This window comes from Micromys minutus, assembly GCF_963924665.1.
Source record: "Micromys minutus genome assembly, chromosome: 14".
Lineage (NCBI taxonomy): Eukaryota > Metazoa > Chordata > Mammalia > Rodentia > Muridae > Micromys > Micromys minutus.
The window spans coordinates 8,430,510-8,446,217 of NC_137983.1; positions in this window are offsets into that span (position 1 = coordinate 8,430,510).

Below are 15,708 nucleotides of genomic sequence, written 5' to 3' on the forward strand. Positions count from 1 at the left end.
AGAATCTTCCTTCTTTCAATGTCCTTATGTAGATATCCAGCAGAAAGTATGTCCCAGATTATAGATGTGAAGCACCATTCCTTGATGTGGGACTTGTTTTGTCCCAGGTGAGCTTGAACTCAGAGATCTTCTTGCCTTAGTCTGTTGGGATTTATAGCCCCTATGCGTCAAGATCCCCATGCCAGTGTCCAAGTCAGAAACTTGTATCTCCCAGCCTTGAAATCAGTATCACAGGTGAGCTTTCCAATTCCCAATTTTAGTTCAGTCCAGATATAGTCAAGTTAACAACCAGGAATAGCCACTACAAGTATTCTGAGCTTTCGGGCTAATATCCACTTATCAGTAAGTTTGTTCTTCTGTGACTGGGTTACCTCACTCAGTATGATATTTTTAAATTACATTCATTTGCCTAAGAATTTGATGAAGTAATTGTTTTTAAAAGCTGATTAGAACTTCTTTGTGTGAATACACCACATAATCTGTTTCCATTCCTTCTTTGAAGAACATCTGGGTTCTTTCCAGCTTATGGCTATTGTAAATAAACTCTAAATTCTGACTATTTATGCTACATTTATAAAAGAGACTTTACTAAAGTTCAAAGCATATATTGTACCTCACACAATAATAGTGGGAGACTTTAACACCCTACTCTTATCAATAGACAAATCATGAAAACAGAAACTAAACAGAAACACAGTAAACCTAACAGACGTTATAAACAAAATGGATTGAACAGATATTTATAGAACATTTCATCAAAAACAGATACATATACCTTCTTCTCAGCACCTCACAGTATCTTTTCAAAAATTGACTGAATAGTTGGTCACAAAACAGGCCTCAACAGATACAAGAACACAGAAATTATCCCATGTATCCTATCAGATCACGAAGACTAAGCCTTGTCTTCAGTAACAACAAAAACAGCAGAAAGCCCACATACACATAGAAGCTGAACAAGTTCTATTCACTGATATCTTGATCAAGGAAGAAATAAAGAACATAATTAAAGACTTTTAGAATTTAATGACAATTAAGGCACAATATACCCAAATTTATGGGAGACAATGAAAGAAGTCCTAAAAGGGAAACTCAGCTCTGATTGCTTCGGAAAGAAACTGGAGAGAGCTTACACTCGCAGCTTGACAGCATATCTGAAAGCTCTAGAATGAAAAGAAGCAAATACACTCAAGAGGAGTAAATGGCAGGAAACCCAGGGCTGAAATCAACCCAGTAGAAACAAACCGAACTATATAAAGAATCTCTGGTGTTAAGTGGCACAGTTGTCTCCGACTGTAGCCTGTACCTCCTTGAAGGCAGGTAGAGCTCTGTGATCTGGGCTAAAGCAGGCTTTCTGGGAGGTAGACAAGGCAGTCAATAATTACAGGGGCTTTCTCTGTCCCTGGTTAGGTTAGACTTTCTGGGAGACAGAAAGTCTGTGTTCCTGGTTCCAGCAGACCTCTTGGTAAACAGATTGCGTCTGGCCTGCATGAGAGGCTCTGATCTGCCCTGAGCAGAGGCGCAAACTAGAAGAAAGACGTATTTCTGGTAGAGTATCTAGGCCTGCATTCCCTGGGTTCCATTTGAGTCTCAACTAGAAAAGTTTTTGTGGTGGTGCGTTCTTACCTGCAGCCCCGACAATTGTAGACCTCCTTGGAGGCAAGCTGTCTCTGGAGTGTGGGTCAGTATTTGGGCAAAAGTTCCAGCTTCATGCTGGGTGGATTTACAGGGCAGAGTTGCAGACCAGAAGGAAGATGTGTCTCTGGCAGGGCAGAACGTTTGTGGTCTTCTGGACTCCATGGGGGTCCTGCCTGAAATAGGTATTGGGAAGAGCTTTTATCCCTGTCCAGGAATGTCTGTCTCCTAAGGGTATAGGCTGATTCTGAGTCTTGGGAATGGGACATGAGTACCAGATTCATCTCAGGAGGAGTTGTAGACTAGAAGGAAAATTGTTCTCCAGCAGGCTGAATAGATCTTTGTCTACTGTATATGGTAGAACTCCTGATAGACAAGATAACTCTGGGTTATGGAAGTTGAGTAGGAGCACCCAATCTGCCTCAGGCAGAAGTTGCAGGGTTGAGCTGCAAACACTTTTTATTCATTCTGATATAAATACTTCCTAATTTCTTTCTCCCTTTTTCTAAAAATAGAAGTAGATGATTAAATTCTTTCTATTAAAGATGTGCTGGGGCAATTGGTGTAACTGAGATAAAGAAATGGAGGTAGAATTAACATCAGGTTAATCTGTTTCTGTATCCACCAGCTACATTCTAGACCAATGAAGATATCCAGTTTTAGTCAGGCATTGTGATCTAGGTCTGTTTTCTTATTAGAAAAAAAATAACCCAAACACTGATGAAAAGAATATCTCAGGATATAGTAAAAATGTCACACCACAGAATGTGCCAGCCCATAGCAGGTAAACTGAATCTCTGGCATTTCACAAATATCAGAGGGTCCAGATTGCCAATTTGCAATTGCAACGTATCCAAAGAGCATATTCTTTGTCACTCTTAATTGACATTGAAGGTCAGTCATCCATCCTGCAAGATCTCAATAAATTTCAAGTTCTTATAGATGGAGATCATTGGTATCTTTAGTATTCTGTTATGAAGAGATTATTAAAAAGCATTTCAGAAGTGCCTAATATACAAAAGTTCAGCTCTAGTCCTGGTTTTACTTACAGCTAATTAATCTTTATATCAGCATTCCTCAATCAATGGGTCATGACCTCTTTGGTGGTCTTTTATAAGATATCCTGCAGATCAGGAATTTATATTATGATTCATAATGGTAACAAAAATATACTTCTGAAATAGTTATGAAATAATTTTAGAGTTGAGGGTCACTACAACATGGGGAACTGTATTCAGGTGTCACAGCATTAGGAAGGTTGAGAAGCACTTCTCTATATGGAATCCCCATCCTATTTCCAGATAATTTAAATACAAGATGTTTTCAAGTATATTTAAATAATGTCTTAGTATAGAAATATAAAATAAAGTTGGCTTAACTTTATATACTCAATTTATAATTCATCTTTGTTTGACATTGAGTTTAAATTTTATAAAGTTTCTTATTAAAGAAATCCCTGTACTGTGGTACTGTGAGTTACATCTCTTTTGGTCCCTGTATTAGGCACAGCCCACACTCAAACACTAATTTTTAAGCACAACCCCAATGCAAAGACATTCTTTCCTAAGCAAGGCAAAGAGACAAAGTGGCTAAATCTTAATTTGACAGAAAGAGCTGCAAATAGCTTTGCAAATGTTAATTTTAAGAGTAAAAAAAGCTCTGTGTCAGAATTAGCTAGCATGTGCTGGTAGGTTCTAATTGGGTGTTTTAATTAGGTCAGTCAAAATAATGAATTTTGATTACTGGACTTTGGTATTTTACTTAGTGTCAAGTATGAGTCACTGACCAAATAAGGGAATAGGATTCGGTGACTGTCTTTAGGAATGTAATGTAAGGGTTTAGCAAACTAGAGAAGGGTAAGAGCGAAACTTGTCCATGCCATGATTGCTATTCTCAGGCCTGTTTGCCATGTACTGCCATACGAGAGCTTGTCATTATACACTGATATATGTGTACTTCATCATGAGTCAAAGCAACAAGAAAATCAGCATTAGTAATCAGAAAATGTGATTATTGACAAAATATGGGCTCAGAGGGTGTGAAGCTAAGAATGTGAATATTGTGCATTAGATGATAACTATCATACAGGAAGTAAAAAATACTGAATTTAAGGAAATAATAAGAAGCCAGGAATTACAATCTTATAGCCTAATGATCATAATAACTCTAAGTTACGGTGTTAGGCAACGGTCAACAAGAAAGTTTACAGGAGGGACTTAGTATAATTAGGACTTGAATAAATTTCTGGGTGTTTTTTGTTATTGTTGGTGGTTTTTTATGTTTAGATATCTCGGCATTTACATTTCAGATGTTATTCTTGTTCCCCCAATACCACCCCCCACCCCTCCCATTACTTCCTTATCAGGGTCAGGCCTGAGGAATGAGACCTTAGGGCCAATAAAGAGATAAACCCATATTTTATTATTTTCAGTATTACTGAAGCATGAATATTCCCCTTATTTCATGTCTTCATCATCATTAATTGTCACTTGTTTTATTGATTTGTACATTCTAATTGTTTACAGTGAAATCTGAAAATAGCTTTGATTTGCCTTTCCCTAATAACTAAGAATGTTAACTAAACCTTTCTTTAAGTGTTTCTCAGACATTTGTTTTTCTTCTTTTCAGAATTTTCTATTTTGACACGTACCTCAATTTTTGGTTGGATATATCATTTTTGACCCGTTTATGTATTTTTTATGCATTTTAAATATTAACCATATATCAGATGTACAGTTGATAAAAGTCATTTTAGAATGCCCATGGACACAGAAATATCATAAATTATAAAATATAAATAATTATATTTTTGTTATACATAGCATCTAGGAAAGTCAATGTTCTCCTCAAAAATGTTTCAGAGAGGTATTAATTTGGAAATATGTTAATTATTTTAATGTGCTTTTCATAACTTTTATAACATATACTAGTTGATTTTTAATGTCATATTTCTTCAAATCTCATTTAAGTTCAGAGAGAATGTGACCATTTTATTTGGTAACAAAATATAAAAAAGACAATATGAACTATATGTAAGGGCTGTTACATTGGGAGAAATACATGTGAATCTAGCTAAGAATTCATGCTTGGGAAATTCTTAGTAATTAATCTACTAATATTGTTCTACTAAGTGAATATACTATCCAACCTCTCTTGTAATTTATATTCCTATGCTCATTAATCAATTAATTATTACAACTCTCAGATCTCTTTAGAAAAATACCTGTGCAGTTCTTGGTGGTTAAGACAGAAACTATAAACTTGTAAAATTATGAAAAATAACAGTAATCAGACACAAATAAAATATGTAGTTTATGTCTCCCCCTCAAAGATCATAGATTATTCCAATAAGATACAAAGGTTATAGAAGACCAGAGTCTAAAAAATTCTCCATGACAGAACAACAGCATTTATGTAGTCACATTAGATATATCTTTCTGAACAATATCAGTACTTGATCAAATTAGTCAGCAATCTTACATGGATAGAGAGAGAATGATAAGCCTTCACTATTTCTTCTTCTTTTTCTTCTTCGACTTCTTCCTTGTTTTCTTCCTTTTCTATTTTTTCCATTAGCTGAATTATTTATTCACATTACTCCCCATTAACTGTCCCTTCCTCCCACTCCTTCCCTATAAGAAGGTGGAGTACCCCCTAGGTACCCTTCTACCTTGTCATATCAAATTTCTTAAGGGCTAGGCATATCCTTTCTCACTAAAGCCTGACAAGGCAGCCAATTTAAGAGAACAGGATCCACAGACAGGCAACAGCTGTAGAGAAAGCACACACTCCAGTTCTTGGAAGATGTACATGAAGACTGAGCTGTACTTCTGTTACATGAGTGTGTTGGGGGGATATGTACAGCCTGTGCATGCTCTTTGATTGGTGGCTGAATCTCTGAAGTTCCCTAATGGTCCAGGTTAGTTATTTCTGTCTTCATGTGACATTTCTATATGCCATGTGCTCTTGATCCTTCCTCCAACTCTTCCATAAGACTCTCTGAAATCAGTTCAGTGTTTGGCTGTGGGTCTCTGCATTATTTTTGTCAGTTGTGTAGAGCCTCTCAGAGGGAAGTTATGCTAGGTGTTTTTTCTACAAGCATAACAGTATATCATGAACAGTGCCAGGTATTGGTGCTTGCCCATGGGTCTAAATTTGACCAATTATTAGTTGGCCATTCCCTTAGTCTCTGCTTCATCTTTATTCCTGCATTTCTTGTAGATAGAGGACAAATTTTGTGATGACTGTTTTATGTATGAGTTGGTATCCTTATCTGTCCATTGGAGTTTTTGCCTGGCTATAGGAAGTGCACTGTTCAGGTTCCAAATCCTTACTATTAGGAATCTTAACTAAAGGCATCCACATAGACACTTGGGAGCCTCTCCCATCCCAAGTATCTTGTCTATCTTAGACGTGCTCCCACCCCTTACCCCATCACTCCTGACAGCTGCAGAATTTGATTCATTTTCCTGACCATCTGGAACTCTTTCCTGTTTCTCTCCCAGCCAGGTCTTGAACCTCTCCCCATTTCCCTCTACATGGACACTCACACTCAGTTCCTTCCATCTATGTGCCACCTGTCACTTTTGTTTTTTAAAAACTTCCTTTCAAGTGAAATTTAAGCATCCTTGCTAGTTCCTTCCTTGTTTAGCTTCTTTGTGTCTATGGTATAGAGCATGGATATTTTGTACGTTATGATTAATATCCACTTATGAGTACATACTACATAGGTCCTTTTGGGTCTGGGATACCTTATTCAGAATAATAATTCAATTCTCAATATACATCCATTTGCCTGAAAAATTCATGGTATCTTTGTTTTTAATACCCAAATAGTATTTTATTTTATAAATGAACTACATTTTCTGTATCAATTCTTTTGTTGAGGGACATCTGGATTGTTTCCAGTTTTTGTCTATTACAGATAAAGCTGCTATAGATATAGTGGAGCTTGTATACTTGTGGTATTATTGTGCCTTGAAGCATATGCTAAGGAACTATACATCTGTATCTTCTGTAAGAACTTCTTCCAATTTTCTGTGGAACTACAATATTTATTTCCAGAGAGGTTCTACAAGGTTGCACTCTCAACAACAAAGAAAGAGTGTGCTCTCTTCCCTGCAACATCGTGAATATGTGCTGTCACTTAAGTTTCTGATCTTAGCCACTCTGCTGGCTAAAATATCATGACATGGAATGTCAGACTCATTTTAGTTAGAATTTCCCTGATGACTAAGGATGTTAAATAATTTTTTAAGTGTTTCTTGGACATTAGAGATTTGTTTCTTAGAAATTCTGTTTAGCTCTAGACCCCATTTTTTATTTAGTAATTTCGGTTTTTGAAATAAATTATATATTTTGGTTTTTAAATATATTTTGGATATTAGCCTGCTATTTGATATTCATTAGTGAAGACTTTTTCTCTTTTTTGGTTTTTTTTAAAACTTTATTTTAAAAAACAAAGATAAAAGGAAAAAAATGTTTAAATATTTTTGCATAAATGTATACAAATACATTTTTGTTAGTGCTTGGCTATTTTTTTATTTTTATTTTAAGGTTTGATACTCTACATTAAGGACTCATTAGTTACAATGAGCAATAAGTACATGTAAAACAGGAGTAACCTGGAATAACTCAACATTTTCTTGGTGTGTAAGGATTGAGCATAATGTCTTTTTTTTTCCTATGTTTTGTTTTGTTTTGTTTTTCTTTAACTTCACACAGTCTGTGAGTTGTTTCTGGGGCAGTCCAAGCCTCTAGGGTTAGCATCCCACTATCAGTGGCTGCATATTATGTCTGTTCTTTTGTGACGGGGTTATCTCACTCAGGATAATATTCTCTAGATGCAACCATTTTCTTCTTTTTTTTTAAACAACTTTATTTTACAAAACAAAGATAAATGTACAGATTTTAAACATTTTTTGCTTAAAATTATACATTTTTTGTCAGTACTTTTTTTCAGATTTTAACATAATTTTTACATAAAACTATATGAATAATTTTTTTAGTCAGTACTTGATTTTTTTCAAGGTTTGATAGTATGCCTTGAAAACTTAATAGTTACAATGAGCATAAAGTACATGTAAAACAAAATGTAACATGGAAATAGTTAAAGTTTTCTTGTTTTGTAAATATTTTTTTTGTTTTGTTTTGTTTTCTTTATTGCTTGGAGTTCATACAGTCTATGAGTTGTTTCTGGGGGAGTGCAAGCCTCTGGGGTTAGCATCCCACTATCAGTGACTGCATATTATGTCTGTTCTTTTTTGACTGGGTTATCTCACTCAGGGTGATATTCTCTAGATGCAGCCATGTTCTTAAGAATTTGGTTAAGTCATTGTTTCTGGTGGCTGAATAGTATTCCATTGTGTATATGTACCACAATTTTTGTATCCATTCATCTTCTGAAGGACATCTGGGTTCCTTCCAGCTTCTGGCTATTATAAATAGAGCCACTATGAACATTGTGGTGCATATATCTTTGTTGTGTATTAAAGTGTCTCTGGGGTATATGCCCAGAAGTGGAAAAGCTGGGTCTTCAGGTAGTACTATATCCAATTTTCTGAAGTATCGCCAGACTGATTTCTAGAGTGGTTATATTAGCTTGCAACCCCACCAACAGTGGAGAAGTGTTCCTCTTTCTCCGCAGCCTCGCCAGCATCTGCTGTCATCTGGGTTTTGGATCTTGGCCAATATGACTGGTGTGAGGTGGAATCTCAGGGTTGTTTTGATTTGCATTTCCCTGATGGCTAAGGATGTTGAGCAACCATTTTCTTAAGAATTTGGTTAAGTCATTGTTTCTGATAGCTGAGTAGTACTCCATTGTATAAATGTACCACAATATCCATATCAATTCATCTACTGAAGGACATCTGGGTTATTTCCAGGTTCTGGCTATTATGAATAGAGCATCTATGAACATTGTGGTGAATGTATATTTGTTGTATATTGGAGTGTCTCTGGGGTATATGCCCAGAAGTAGAATAGCTGGATCTTCAGGTAGTACTATGTACAATTTTCTGAGGAATGGCCAGACTGATTTCCAGAGTGGTTGTATCAGTTTACAACCCCAAAAGCAGTGGAGAAGTGTAACTCTTTCTCAACAACCTTGCCAGCATCTGGAATATCAGGGTTGTTTTGATTTGCATTTCCCTGATGGCTAAGGATATCTAACACTTCCTCAGATGTTTCTCAGCCATTCCATTTTCCTCAAATGAGAACGTTTAGTTTAGCTCTGTACCTCATTTTTAATAGGGTTGTTTGATTCTCTGATGTCTAGCTTTTTGAGTTCTTTGTATACCTTGGATATTAGGCCTCTATCTAACGTGGAGTTGGTAAAGATCTTTTCCCATTCTGTTAGCTGCCGTTTTGTTTTCTTGACAATATCCTGAGCCTTGCAGAAAATTTGCAATATCATTAAGTCCCATTTTTTAATCTTTGACCTTAGAGCTTGAGCCATTGGTGTTTTGTTATGAAAATTTTCTTCTGAGCCTATGTGTGCTAGGGTTTTCCCTACTTTCTCATCTAATGGTTTCATTGTATCTGGTTTAATGTGGAGATCTTTGATCCACTTACACTGAGCTTTGTATAAGGAGATAAGAAGGGGTCTATTTTCATTCTTTTGCATGCTAAGTGCCAGTTGGACCAACACCATTTGTTGAACAGGCTGTCCTTTTTCCATTGAGCGTTTATGGATCCTTTGTCAAAAATCAGGTGACCATATACCTGAGATCTCATTTCTGGATCTTCTATTCTATTCCATTGATCCATGTGCCTATTTCTGTACCAGTACCATACAATTTTCAGCACAATTACCTTGTAATATAGCTTGAGGTCAGGGATAGTGATTCCCACAGAAGTTTTCTTGTTGTTGAAGATGGATTTTGCTATTCTAGGTCTTTTGTTATTCCAGACAAAATGCACATTGATCTTTCCAATTTAATGAAGAACTGGGTTAGAATTTTGATGGGGATTGCATTGAATCTGTAGATTGCTTTTTGTAGGATGGCCATTTGTAAAATGTTAATCCTTCTAATCCATGAGCATGGGAGATATTTCCATTTTCTGAGATCTTCCTCGATTTCCCTCCTTAGAGGTTTGAAGTTCTTGTCATACAGGTCATTCACTTGCTTAGTTAAAGTCACACCAAGGTATTTCATAGTTTTGTGACTATTGTGAAGGGTATCATTTCACTAATTTCTTTCTGCACATGTTTATCCTTTGAATATAGGAAGTCTACTTATTTATGTGAGTTAATATTATATCCAGCCACTTTGCTGAACTTGTTTATCAACTGTAGGAGTTCTCTGGTGGAATTTTTGGGGTCGCTTAAGTACACCAACATGTCATCTGCAAAGAGTGATGTTTTTATCTCTTCCTTTCTGATTTGTATCCCTTTGAGTTACTTTTGCTGTCTAATTGCTCCAGCCAGGACATTCAGTACTATGTTAAATAGGTAGGAGGAGAGTGGGCAGCCTTGTTGAGTCCCTGATTTTAGTGGGACTGCTTCATGTTTCCCACCATTAGGTTTGATGTTGGCTGTTGGTTTGCTGTATATTGCTTTTATTATGTTAAGATATGGACCTTGGATAGCAGTTCTTTCCATGACTTTAATATGAAGGGGTGTTGTATTTTGTCAAATGCTTTCTCAGCTTCTAGTGAGGTGACCATGTGATTTTGTTCTTTGAGTTTGTTTATATGGTGGATTACATTGATGGATTTCTGTATTTTAAACCATCCCTGAATCCCAGGGATAAAGCCTACTTTTTCATAGTGAATGATCATTTTGATGTGTACTTGAATTCAGTTTGCAAGGATTTTGTTTAGTATTTTTGCATCAATGTTCATGAGTGAGATTGGTCTGAAGTTCTCTCCCCTTGTATGTTCGTTGTGTTGATTAGGAGGGAGGGTTATTGTATCCTCAAAAAATGAGTTAGGTAGCATTCCATCTGATATTATCTTGTGGAATATTTTGGAGAGTATTGTTGTTATGTCTGCAATAAATGTCTGATAAAATTCTGCACTGAACCCGTCTGGACCTAAACTTTTTTTGGTTGGGAGACTTTTGATGACTTTTCATATTTCTTTAGGTGTTATGGGATGATTTAAACGGTTTACATGGTCCTGGTTTAACTTTAGGATCATGTCCTTGTCTAGGAATTCATCCATTTTCACCAGATTTTCCAACTTTTTGGAGCATAGTCTTTGGTAATAGGATATGATGATTTCTTGAATTTCCTCAGTTTCAGTTGTTATGTCTCCACGTTCCTTTCTGATTTTGTTAATTTGGATACTCTCTCTTTGCCCTCTAGTTAGTCTGGCTAGGGGTTTATCAATCTTGTTGATTTTCTCAAAGAACCAGCTCTTAGTTTTGTTGATTCTTTCTATGTTTCTTTTTGTTTCTATTTGTTCTATTTCTGCCCTAATTTTGATTATTTCTTGCTGTCTACTCCTCTTGGGTGTATCTGCTTCCTTTTGTTCTAGAACTTTTAGCTTTGCTGTTAAGTTGATGATATATGCTCTCTTCAGTTTCTTTTTGGAAGCGCTCAGAGCTATGAGTTTTTCTCTCAGTACTGTTTTCATTGCATCTCATAGGTTTTGGTATGTTGTGTTTTCCTTTTTTGAATTCTAGAAAATCCTTAGTTTCTTTCTTTATTTCTTCTTTGACCCTGCTATCATTTAACAGAGCATTGTTTAGTTTTCATGTATATGGGGGCTTTTTGTTGTCTTTGTTGTTGTTAAAGACCAGTCTTAGACCATGGTGATTCACGATGATGCATGGGGGTATTTCAATCTTCTTTTATCGATTAAGGATCGTTCTGTGTCCCATTGTGGTCAATTGTCGAAAAGGTGCCATGGGGTGCTAAGAAGAAGGTGTATTCTTTTACTTTAGGATGATATGTTCTGTAGACATCTATTAATTACAGTTGTTTCATAGTCTCTGCTAGTTTTACAGTGTCCTTGTTCACTTTCTGTTTCCATTATCTGTCCATTTGAAAGAGTTTGGTATTAAAGTCTCCCACTATTATCGTGTGGGATGAAATGTATTTTTTGAGCTTTAGTAGGTTTTTTTTTTTTTTTTTTGAATGTGGGTGCTTTTGTTTTTGGATCATATATGTTAAAGATTAAGAGTTCCTCCTGGCAGAGCAGAGCCTGGCCCAACCACCAGCCGGAAAGGCGGCTCGTACATGCTGAGCAACTGTGACTGGGAACAGATCTTAGGAACTTCTGTTCCCACCCGGAGAGGACTTCAGGACGCAGAGCAGAGCCTGGCCCAACCACCAGCCGGAAAGGCGGCTCGTACAGGCTGAGCAACTGGTGAGTGGGAGACCTAGGCTGCGGGGGAGCAGAGGGATCTCTGCGGAGTGCACACGGAAAGGGCACCCCCTGCCTGACCTGCCCTGTCCTCCCCGATCCAGTGACCGGGAACAGATCTTAGAAACTTCTGTTCCCACCCGGAGACGACTTCAGGACACAGAGCAGGGCCTGGCCCAACAGCCAGCCGGAAAGGTGGCTCGGAGAGGCTGAGCATCTGTGACCAGGAACAGATCTTAGGAACGTCTGTTCCCACCCGGGGGCGACTTCAGTACGCAGAGCAGAGCCTGTCCCAGCTGCCACCCGGAACCTGGGATGCTGGGGAGTAGAGAGATCTCTGAGGAGTGCACACGGAAAGTGTACCAGGGACACAGACCAGATACAAGGGAAAAACAAGAACATATCACTGACAACAAAATGGCAAGAGGAAAGAGAAAGAGTATATCCCAAGGAAACCAAGACAATCTAGCAACACCAGAACCCAGCTCTCCGATAGTAGCAAACATAGGAATTACAAACACTCCAGAGAAAGAAGACACAGACCTGAAAACATGCCTCAAGACGCTGATGGAGTTACTTAAACAAGAAAGGGAGGAAAAGCAAAAAGATTCAGAAGCTTTTAAAGAAGAAACAAGAAAAACACTCAAAGAACTCAAAGAACGAGACGAAAACAGAACCAAAGAAATAAAGGAATGGAAGAGGGAAATTAAAACAGAAATTGACACCATAAAGAAAGCGCTAAAAGAGATAACCCAAGAGTCAGAACACCAAAAAAAGAAATCAGGAGTCACAGAAGCAAGCATTTCCAACAGATTACAAGAGATCGAGGAGAGAATCTTGGGGGCAGAAGACAACATTGCAAACATAGACAAAACAGCCAGAGAAGATGCAAAAAACAAAAAGCTCCTAACCCAAAATGTCCAGGAAATACAAGACACAATGAGAAGACCGAACCTAAAAATAATAGGAATAGAAGAGGGAGAAGAGTATCAACTAAGAGGCACAGTAAATATCTTCAACAAAATCATAGAAGAAAACTTCCCTACCCTCAAGAATGAGATGACCACGAGCATAAAAGAAGCCTTCAGAACTCCAAATAGGTTGGACCAGAAAAGAAATACCTCCCGACACATAATAGTAAAAACATCGAGTGCCCAAAGTAAAGAAAGAATACTAAAAGCAGTAAGGGAAAAAGGTCAGGTAACATATAAAGGCAGACCAATCAGACTCACAACCGATTTCTCAACAGAGACTATGAAAGCTAGAAGAGCCTGGACAGACATCATGCACTCCTTAAGAGAGCACAAGTGCCAGCCCAAGCTGCTATACCCAGCAAAACTATCAATCACCATCGATGGAGAGACAAAGATATTTCAAGACAAATCAAAATTCACACAATATCTGACCACAAACCCAGCACTACAACGAATTATAGGTGGAAAACCCAATACAAGGAGGGAAAATACAGCCTAGTAAAAACAAGAAAACTCCTAAACAAGAAAACTAAAGAAAAAAACACAGACACAACTCAACCCAAAAAAGCAAAAATGGCAGGAAACAGAAACAATTATTCCTTGATATCTATTAACATAAATGGTCTCAACTCCCCAATAAAGAGACATAGACTATCAGACTGGATACATAAACAAAATCCAGCCTTTTGCTGCATACAGGAAACTCATCTCAGAGACAGAGACAGACACTATCTCAGAGTAAAAGGGTGGGAAAAAAACTTCCAAGCAAACAGCTCCAAGAAGCAAGCTGGAGTGGCTATTCTAATATCGAATAAAGTAAATTTCCAACCAAAAGTTTTCAAAAAAGATAAAGAAGGACACTTTTTACTCATTACCGGGGAAATCTGTCAGGAGGAACTCTCAATCCTTAACATATATGCTCCAAATAAAAAATCACCCACATTCATAAAAGAAACTCTACTAAAGCTCAAAAAATACATTTCACCCCACACAATAATAGTGGGAGACTTTAACACCCCACTCTCACCAATGGACAGATCAGGGAAACAGAAACTGAAAAAGGACACTGCAAAACTAGCAGAGACTTTGAACCAAGTAGAATTAATAGATATATACGGAACATACTATCCTAAAGTAAAAGAATACACCTTCTTCTCACCACCCCATGGCACCTTCTTGAAAATTGACCACATAATTGGACACAGAACGAGCCTTCATTGATATAAGAAGATTGAAATACTCCCATGCATCCTCTCAGATCACCATGGTCTACGGCTGTTCGTTAACAACAACAAAGACAACAAAATGCCCACATACACATGGAAACTAAACAACACTCTGTTAAAGGATAGCAGGGTCAAAGAAGAAATAAAGAAAGAAATTAAGGATTTTCTAGAATTCAACGAAAATGAAAGCACAACATACCCAAACCTATGGGATGCAATGAAAGCAGTATTGAGAGGAAAACTCATTGCCCTAATTGCTTCCAAGAAGAAACTGGAGAGAGCTCACATCAGCAACCTGACAGCACAGCTAAAAGCACTAGAACAAAAGGAAGCAGATATACCCAAAAAGAGTAGACGGCAATAAATAATCAAAATTAGGGCAGAAATAGACCAAATAGAAACAAAAAAAACATTGAAAAAATCAAAAAAACAAAGAGTTGGTTCTTTGAGAAAATCAACAAGATTGATAAACCCCTAGCCAGACTAACTAGAGGGCAAAGAGAGAGTATCCAAATTAACAAAATCAGAAAGGAAAGTGGTGACATAACAACTGAAACTAAGGAAATTCAAGAAATCATCAGATCCTACTTCAAAAACTTATACTCCACAAAATTGGAAAATCTGGAGGAAATGGACGAATTTTTGGACAGATACAAGGTCCCAAAGTTGAACCAGGACCAAGTAAACCATCTACATAACCCTATAACACCTAAAGAAATAGAAGAAGTCATCAAAAGCCTCCCAACCAAAAAAAGCCCAGGTCCAGACGGGTTCAGTGCAGTATTTAATCAGACATTTATTGGGGATATAACACCAATATTCGCCAAGCTATTCCAAAAGATAGAATCAGATGGAATATTACCCAACTCATTTTTTGAGGCTACAATAACCCTCGTACCTAAGCCACACAAAGACCCTACAAGGAAAGAGAACTTCAGACCAATCTCACTTATGAACATTGATGCAAAAATACTCAACAAAATCCTTGCAAACCGAATCCAAGAACACATCAAAACCATCATTCATCATGACCAAGTAGGCTTCATCCCTGGGATGCAGGGATGGTTTAACATAAGGAAATCTATCAATGTAATCCACCATATAAACAAACTTAAAGACCAAAATCACATGGTCATCTCACTAGATGCTGAGAAAGCATTCGAGAAAATCCAACACCCCTTCATGTTAAAAGTCCTGGAAAGAACAGGAATCCAAGGCCCATATTTAAACATCATAAAAGCAATATACAGCAAACCAACAGCCAACATCAAACTTAATGGCGAGAAACTTGAAGCAATCCCACTAAAATCAGGGACTCGACAAGGCTGCCCACTCTCTCCCTACCTATTCAACATAGTACTGGAAGTCCTGGCTGGAGCAATTAGACAGCAAAAGGAGATCAAGGGGATACAAATCGGAAAGGAAGAGATAAAAACATCACTCTTTGCCAATGACATGATAGTGTACTTGAGTGACCCCAAAAATTCCACCAGAGAACTCCTACAGCTGATAAACAAGTTCAGCAAAGTGGCCGGATACAAAATTAACTCAAACAAATCAGT